Below are 9,321 nucleotides of genomic sequence, written 5' to 3' on the forward strand. Positions count from 1 at the left end.
TGAAAAGGAACATCTGGGAAGGAATCAGCCATCCCAGTTACATGAACGGTATACATCTCATGGATTGCATGAGTCCATGTTAATGGGGTGTTTTTTTTGTTGTTGTTGTTTTTCAGTGTCACTCAAGTTAATGAATGTGCTAAAAGGTTTAAACAGAACGAAAGTAAGAAAGTAAAGGGTGTGGGACTTGGGGGATGATCTCAGGAAGAGAAACCTGTTTTAAAAGTTCACCTATAAATTGGCTGCAGAAAGCACTCCAGCGCTGCTGCTGTGAACACTAATCAAGAGATAGCAAAGCTTTATGAGGGTTTTTTCCCCCATATGAAGATAAAAGCTTTTTTTTTTTAAGTTGCGTTGTATTTTAAAATAGATTCTTTTAATCTCAGGGGCCTCTGTAGAAGAGTGGGATAGGGTGGGAGCTATTAGTGGAGAGGTTTGTGTTAGAAAGCTATGCTGGGTATTAGGGTTTACCAAAAAGATTAGTAGGGATCAGTGGTTATGAGAGAGTGGAGCTTTAGCCTATAAATAGCTTTGACCTAGATAGTAGCACTGGACTCCACTTTGAGAATACAGGTTGTAGTGCGTTCTCTTTGGTAATACTCTAAACCCCAAGTGAAGTGTGGTCCTCATACTTCCATTCATTGCCCTTAACTTGGATCAACAACAGTAGAAAATGTTCCATCCTCTGAAGGAAGGATAGACAACATACTCTATGCTACACCTGAGAAAGATGGGTCAATATTGGGGCAGCTTGGAATATTCCTACTCATGACCACAGAATGTGAGCTCGGATCTACAGGGATACAAAGGTCACATAGGCTCCTAAGGTGAATATGGGCCCCAGATTACATCAAATCGGTGGGGTTTACAGTCAACAATATTTATACCCATCCCTTTCCTATATTAGGGAGCATGATGTTGACCAGACTTCCCTGGACAGACAACCCCACTAACGTGTTCTGGAGTTCTACTTCCCCAGAGCTCTTCCCCACTAGGGAAAGAGAGAGACAGGCTGGGAGTATGGATCAACCTGTCAACGCTCATATTCAGTGGGGAAGAAATTACAGAAGCCAGACCTTCAACCTTCTGCATCCCACAATGACCTTGAGCCCATACTCCCAGAAGGTTAAAGAATAAGAAAGCTATCAGGGGAGGGGAGGAGAGGGGATATGGAGTTCTGGTGGTGGAAATTGTGTGGAGTTGCACCCCTCTTATCCTATGGTTTAGTCAATGTTTCCTTTTTATAAAGTGAAAATTAAAAAAAAAAAAAGTAAGACAGCAAGGAACATTCCTCATTCTCTATAAAACCCATATTTCTCCCAGTCCTGGACCCTCTGGGGCTTGACTCATTTTCCTTCATGCTTTTCTTGATCTATACCATTTAATACTGTATCTGCTGGTCTCAACCAAATAAATGCAACCAGTATTACCTTGACATGTTTCACTTGAGACAGTGTCCAGAGATGCCAGGCCTGGGATGTCACCCCACCAGATCCATTACTCTGGTGAGACCTTTCCTAGCTAATAGGACTGCTTAGCTCCATTTGAGTGGTACACTTCTTAACAAAGTTACAAAACCTATAAATATAGACCAGGGCCCATGAGATGGGCACATGTGTAAATGTAGCCATAAGTTCAGGGAAAGGATACACCTTAAAATAAAAGTGGACAATAGTTTACGGTGACTCACTAGGTACAACAAGCAGGTAGAAAGACTCAAAAAAGATACCATAAAGTACGCAAATATTTTTTTACTTAGACCTAGATGCCCTCCTTGCCCACTTCCTATTTCAGTTCCCCCATTACTTTAAGGCTGACATTGTCAGATAAAGGACTGAAAAATATGGATAAGGGGGGAGCCGGGTGGTGGCTCAGTGGTTTAATGCACGTAGCTCAAAGTGCACAGATCCACATCAGGATCCCAGTTTGAGCTCCAGACTCCCCACCTGCAGAGGGTTCTCTTCACAGGCGGTGAAGCATGTCTGTAGGTGTCTATCTTTCTCTCCTCCTCTTTTCTTCCCCTCCTCTCTCAATTTCTCTCTGTACTATCCAACAACAACGACAACTATAACAACAATAATAATAACAAAACCGATGACTAACAATGACGATAAACAACAAGGGCAACAAAAGGGGGGGAAAAGAAATATATATATATATATATAGAGAGAGAGAGAGATAGATAGATAGATAGATATAGATAGATAGATAGATAGATAGATAGGACAATAGACCAACACACTCTAATGATGGCCCTTTGTATTACTAGCAGGTCACCCCATCATCCTGGCCCCACTTAGATATGATGGGCCTAGACCTCTAATAGTTCCCTCTCTCCACCATCACTGATCATCTCCATAAGGAACAACATCATAACCTTTTTGTGGGCCTCTATAAGACATTTCCGTCAATGTAAAACAACAGTGGTAGAAATTGCCCCAGTCTCTGAAGGGAGGCTGGATCAACATACTCTGCCTCTCAAGAAAGACTGGTCCTGAAATGAGTGCAGCCTAGAATTTCCCTTAGCTGTGACCATGGAATGTGAGCTCAGATTGACAGATATGCAAAGGCTACACAGGCTTCTGTGCCAAATATAAATAGACATGGACCTGAGGTCAGATCTATGGCATTTACAGTCAATGGTATTTATATGCTTTTCTTAAATTTGGGAGCATCTTTCTGCCCTTATCCAGCTTTCTAGTCCTATCATCAACTCTGACACCATCTTCCCAGACAATACTCCTAGCCCATATGCATGTTAGCTGTGGGGTTCAGGCATAAATTAGTAAAGTCATGGGCCCTTGGAATATACCTAAAATAGACTTTCTAGATCCTTCCAACACAAAGACTGCAAATTTCATCTGCTATGCTCTTACTTACTGATTATTAAACAACATATTCTGCTTTATATTTTACTGCTTTTCAGCCACCAAGTTGCAGTTGCTACTATGACACCAACTTGAGTTCCCTGGACAGACAGACTCACCAATATGTCCTGGAACCCCACCTTCCCAGAGCCCTACTCTACTAAGGAAAGATAGAAATAGGCTGAGGGTATGGATTGACCTGTCAATATACATGTCCAGTGGAGAAGCAATTACAGAAGCCAGACCTCCTACTTTCTGCTTCCCCATAAGGATCTTTGATCCATACTCCCAGAGGGATAAAGAATAGGAAAGCTTCCAATGGAGGGGATGGGATATGGAACTCTAGTGGTAGGAATTGTATCCTCTTATCCCACCATCTTGTCAATCAGTATTAAATCATTAATAAAAAGTAATAATAAAATAAATGTTAAAATATTAAAAATGAAGAAATAATATATAAAAGTTAAAATTCCTTTGCTTCTTTTCATGTGGGACTCCTCTCAGTAATTATTTTAAGACAGTTTTGGAAGTAGCAAGTTCCTTCAGTTTATGAATGTTTGCAAAGATCTTTATTTCTCCCTCCTATTTGAAGAATAATTTAGAAGGATAGAGAATTTGTGCTGTGATGCAGGGGGCTGAACCTGGAACTATGGAGCTTCAGGCATGTGAGTTTGTTTGCTATTTACCCCCCACCCACAGCTGTCAATTCATGTCTTTTTGCAGGGCTAGCGTTGCCAGAGAGAGAAGAGACCAGGAACTTGTGGTGGAGCAGGAACACAAATCTGTATTCATGTGGATGCCCCAGAGTTGGGTGTGATTACAGTGGGTTTAGGCCACATGGAGCTAGCAAAATGGCTGCCTTCCACTATGCACATCAGCCCTTATCCAGATCTGTCAGGTCGTGGAAGAGAAAAAGAGCGAAACCAGAGCAGCAGCGGGCTTTATAGGGTAAAAACCAGAAGTGGCAAGAAGGAAACAGAAATGGGTAGGAAAGAGGGTGGAGAGAGGCAAAAGGCATGTTGTGAAGGTTAAAGCCTCCTTAGCAACTGTTACAATGGTTTTTACTGAATTAGCAATACCCTGAGGGGATAACATGGTGGGGATCTGTCAGGCAAAACAATGATCATTTAGACCATAGTGTCAGCAATGGAGCAGAGCAGGGGGTGGGGGGGGGGGGTGGGGGCTGGCATCAAGACCGGACATTTCTTTTTTTTTTTTACTTCTTCAAATATGCCATTCCATTCCCTCCTTGCCTCTAGAGTTTTTGATGAGAAATCTGATGAAAGCCTCATGGTTCTGCCTTTGTATGTGACTTTCTTGCTTTCCCTGGCAGCCTGCAATACTTTTTTTGTTCCTTGTCCCTGATTTTGGACAATTTTGCAGTGATATGTCTTGGTGTGTTTTGTTTTGAATTCAAAAATGTAGGTGTTCATTTACCTTCTTGGATTTCTATATTTTGAACATTGCTGAAGTATGGAATATACTTTCTGCCAAAATTTCATTGTATGTGTTCTCTGCTCCTCTCTGCCTCTCTTCTTGATGACAGAGGGGAGATTTTTATCCTGAGTCACCAGGCCAGTTCAGTGACCTTGATTCACTATATAGTTTCTGTGGGACAACAGCACGGGGCACTCAGGAAGTCACAGTTGTAAACTGGTGAGTTTTTAGATTTTTTTTTTTATTTTAACAGTTCTTTGTTGCTTAACCTCAGACCTAGAAGCGATGTGGCTCAACTGCCAATCTCCCAATTTGGTGCCAGCCATCCTTTAACACAAGTTTTTAGTCCTGGAAATTACTCCTTTACCTCTTTTCCATCCACAAACCACACATGTCTGTATTTGCCTGTGACTTAAGTGGTTTTCTGCTTTCTTTCTTCTTCTTTTTATTTTTTCTTTAACACCTGCATCTTTTCTTAAGACTCAGAAGTGGTGTGCCTCAGCTGTCAGTCTTCCAGTTTGGCTCCAACCATTCCTGAGTGTGGCCTTTTAGTCCTGGGAATCTCTCCCTCACCCCTTTTCTGTCCATGAACCACATGTGTCTATACTTACTTGTGTTTTGGTGAGTTTCTGAAGAAATCCTGGTTGTACTTTGTTGAGGTTTCAGGTGATTTTCATTGCTTCTCATAGTTGACTAGGGAAAGCAATAGGAGTCTGCTGAGACTGAATAGCCATGCTCAGTTTTGTATGGTATGAATCAGACAGAGAGGGATGAATACTAAATAAACTTGCTTGCAGGTGGACCTTGGGAGAGACAAGGATAGAAAGGGAAAAGGGAAAACACAGAGTTAAATTTATACTAGAAAGAGTGTACTGCACCAAAGTAAGGGACTTTGTAGATGGAGTAGAAGAAGGAGGCTTGGGGTGGGGTTAGGATTCTAAATCGAGTGTGAGAGTGTTTAACAAACACGTATTACATCAAACTGGGAAATTGTGCCTATGTATGTATATATCTGTGCTGTAAACTATTAATTTTCCCAATAAAATGGGGTAAGAAAAGAGGTTACAATGAAGCTATTTTATATATAACCACTGCCAGATCATTCCAAAGATTATATCAGTGCTCTTTACTACTCAAAATAAAATGATTAGCAGCTTTACATCTAATCAGATTAGAAAGTCAATTTCCAGAACCAATTCAGAGAGCTTATTCTTAAAATTCTGTTTTCCTAGAAGCACCCTCATGGTGGTGATGGTTATGAATGTATATAATTACTTATTATATTCAACACTGTAAATGTACTTTATGTCACTGAATAATATGATTAAAATACTTAAAATGTTAAATTTTGTTTTCTGTATATTTTACCACTTTAAAACCATAGCTATCAAGAAGATGAAACAATAACACAGGCTTAAAACAAGGCAGAGAACTAGTTCAAAGATCTTATATTCAGAATTTGAATCAACTGAAAATGCTCATCAGAATGATGATTAAAAAATAGAAGGAGGGGGGCTGGTGGTAGCATAGCATAAGGAACCTGGTTCCAGCTCCCCAACTACAGAAGGGTCGCTTTGCCTGCAGTGAAACAGGTCTTCAGGTGTCTATCTTTCTCTCCTCCTCTCTGTCTTCCCCTCTACTCTCGATTTCTTTCTGTCCTATCCAAAAATAACGATACAACGATAGGAATAATAATAACAACAACAATAAACAACAAAGACAACAAAAAGGGAAAAAATAACCTCCAGGAGCAGCGGATTTGTAGTGCAGGCACTGAGCCCCAGCAATAACTCAGAAGGCAAAAAAAAAAAAGAGTAAAATTTAAGAATAAATTTGAGTCTAAGGTTTTATGCATTTATGTTTACATTCTTTATTTCTCTTATTCTTCTCTTTTTAATAAGTTGATTTCTTCTAAGACTCAGCTGAAGTCTTTTTAACTATTAAATCTATGATCATATGCTAATATGTACTTTAACATTTTTACTACAATTTTCTCCTTGGTAAAATATAAATTGAGCATTTGGATCTATCTGCATATCAGATGTCAAGCTCAGAATAAATAAATAAATAAATAAATAAATAAATTAGTATAGTTATGGGCCATTTGGAATATAACTAAAATAGGCCTACTAACTATCTACAAAACAGAGATTCCCCCAAATCTTCATCTGAACTATTCCAGTCTTTAGGTTCATGATTAGTCAACAATTTGTTTGGCTTTATATGTTAACTCTTTTTTCAGCCACCAGTTTCCAGATGCTAACATTATGTCAATCTGACTTCCCTGGGCAGACCACCATTGTGTCCTGGAGCCCCACTTCCCCAGAGCCCCCACCCCACTAGGGAAAGAGAGAGGCAGGCTGGGAGCATGGATTGACCTGCCAATGCCCATGTTCAGTGGGGAAGCAATTACAGAAGCCAGAGCTTTCACCTTCTGTACCCCATAATGACTCTGGGTCCATACTCCAAGAGCGATAAAGAATAGGAAAGCTCTATCAGGGGAGGGGATGGGATATGGGGTTCTGGTGGTGGGAATTGTATTGAGTTGTACCTCTCTTATCCTATGGGTTTTGGATTTTTGTCAGTGTTTCCTTTTTATAAATAAAAACTAAAAAAAAAAAAAATTTTGAGCATTAACCCAATTCTTTAGGTATTATTATAGAAAAAAACCTACATGGTCTTCAAGGATTTCACATGGTGTTGAATTAGCTTTGCCACATGACTGCAAGTTTGTGAGTCATGTTAAAATCTCTACTCTGTTCCTTTTTTCCCTAATATCTTCCTTTCACACACCTTTCAGAAACATAGAAGTTCTCCTATGGGGCACTTCAAAGTTCTGTATCCTTGGCTCTTGATATTCTACTTTCTCTTTGGAATTCAGCATAAAGGTGTCAAAGGAGTAAAGGGACCACCAGCAATTTAAATCTTTTTGATATTCAGAAATCTGCAAAGAAAGCTTGCAGGGAATGTCCAGCTTTTCCAGATCTGGAGTAGTTGTACTTTCTGTCTTGTCTACAATTGTTCTCAACTGCTTGGAGCTTATAATATGATTCTCACATCTTGAAATCTATTAAAAAGCAAGAGATTCTTCATTCCTCTCCATCCCACCTCCAGGCAATGCAGATGGCAATTAGCACTCTACACAGCCCCTTCCCAGAACATCATCAATTTTTTGCCTGCTTTGCATCTACTTCACAGCTCAAGACATGCCAAATCACACACGTTCTAAGTACTTGTTGCTAGCAACCAATCTATCCTCCTAAGAGGCCAAGCACAAGCTATATTTGGAATGTCAGAGCACCTCACTCCTCTCTGGCTCATTTCTGTTAGCTGAGATGACTCCAAAACTTAAAGTAACCTCCTCCTTGATTCTTGGTTATGCTTCTCAAGAGAGGAGCTCTGGATCAATTCTGCAAAACACAAAATGACACAAAAATAGAGGAATAATTAGGTTATTTTCCATAAATCCCTTTATTTTCTGTAAAAAAAAAAGAGTATTATTAGTAATCACTGCCTTGTGGGGCAACTGTGAATATTTAATGAGATAATTAAATATTTAAAATGTCAGCATGTGACAATCCCCGATCAGGCACAAAATCTATCTTCTTATTAAATACTGTCTGCCAGGTATTTTTTTTCCTTTTCTCATTCTTTCTATTTTTTCTCCATTCAGGTGAAAGTCATATAAATAATAATTTAGCCCATTCAATGTGAACAATTTATTGGTGTTAATATTTTCACAGTATCATGTATTCACATCTCTATTTGGTCTCAAAAATATCTTATTACCCCCCAAAGCAAACCTGTTTTCATGAAACAGTCACTCCTCATCACCCAACCCCCTGGATCTTGCAAAGATCTACTTTCTCTTCTGTCTCTGCAGATTTACCTATTCTGGATATTTCATATAAAAGGATGATCTCAGGACCAAAAGATAGTTCACTGGGTAGAGTGCACACATACCCTGGTTTGAGCCCTTGCCATCACAATGGAGGAAGCACCTTGCAAAGAAGAAACTTCATAAGCTGTTAAGTGACACAATGGTACTTCTTTTTCTTTCACTCTATGTCTTACTACCTAAAAAGAAAAAAAAAAAACAAAGAAAAGGCAAGTATCCACTAGGAACAATGGAATTGCCCAGGTGTGAGACCGTCAGTACTAAAATAAAATAAAGCATCTACTTTATGATATTTTGTGTCTGACTTCTTTTAAGCAACCTAAAGTTTTTGAGCTGTCTGCATATTGTATCATGTGCCAGTGTTTCATTTATTTTTATGGATGAATAATATTGAGATATACCATAATGTGTTGATTCATTTGCTAGTGAGAATTTGAGATGTTTCCATCTTTTAATTTTTATGACTAGCACTTCCATGAACACATATGTACATGTACTTGTTTGAATATCTATTTTCAATTTCTTTTGGTATGTACCTAAGAGTGAGATTATTCCCTGTTTTTGGATATCTCCCCTTAGTGATCTCATGACTACATAATAATATCATTTTAAAATTATTAATATTGCTTATTTGTACTTCTTCCCTATTTTAATTAATATGTCTTAGAAAGCAATTTTAAGTATATTAGTATACTTTATGAAACTTTATTTTTAAGGGTCATGTTTAAATATATCTTTGAATTGGTTATGTATTTTGCTTGGGTTTGTTGCTGCTCTTTTAATAATTTCCAGAGAGAATTCCAGGGATGATGGTGTTGGGACTCTATCCACAAGCTCTGGGATCCTTGTGTCATTCTAATGTGTACCCACATGACTTCCAAAATTCAGCACATGATTCTTTGTCAGAATCAGAAATTCCTGAAGCCACTTAACTTTGTAGATACAGTAAAATAGATGTCCTTGAAACTGACATTCTCTAAGCAAACCCTTCAGCAAAAACCAAAGATTGTCAGGGTATAAGTAACCCAACCTCATGCTTTCTAGCTAGAATAATTCTGAAATATATTTACACAGATTTATAGGGTTCCCCTTGGTCCTCTGTTGGTATGGTGCCTTAAT

General features: G+C 38.9%; 1 long non-coding RNA gene across 2 annotated transcripts; it reads left to right on the forward strand.

The window, feature by feature from the left end:
- The first annotated feature begins 3,883 nt into the window (after positions 1 to 3,883).
- LOC132538280 (uncharacterized) lies at positions 3,884 to 8,494 on the forward strand. 2 transcript variants are annotated; one of them, XR_009549683.1, is made up of 3 exons: positions 3,963 to 4,288; positions 4,414 to 4,523; positions 8,188 to 8,494. It is a non-coding gene; the product is annotated as an uncharacterized LOC132538280 (long non-coding RNA). The 2 variants fall into 2 exon arrangements; XR_009549682.1 differs by having other exon boundaries at positions 3,884 to 4,523.
- Positions 8,495 to 9,321: the final 827 nt, after the last annotated feature.

The sequence above is a fragment of the Erinaceus europaeus genome, chromosome 4, assembly GCF_950295315.1.
Source record: "Erinaceus europaeus chromosome 4, mEriEur2.1, whole genome shotgun sequence".
Classification (NCBI taxonomy): Eukaryota; Metazoa; Chordata; class Mammalia; order Eulipotyphla; family Erinaceidae; genus Erinaceus; species Erinaceus europaeus.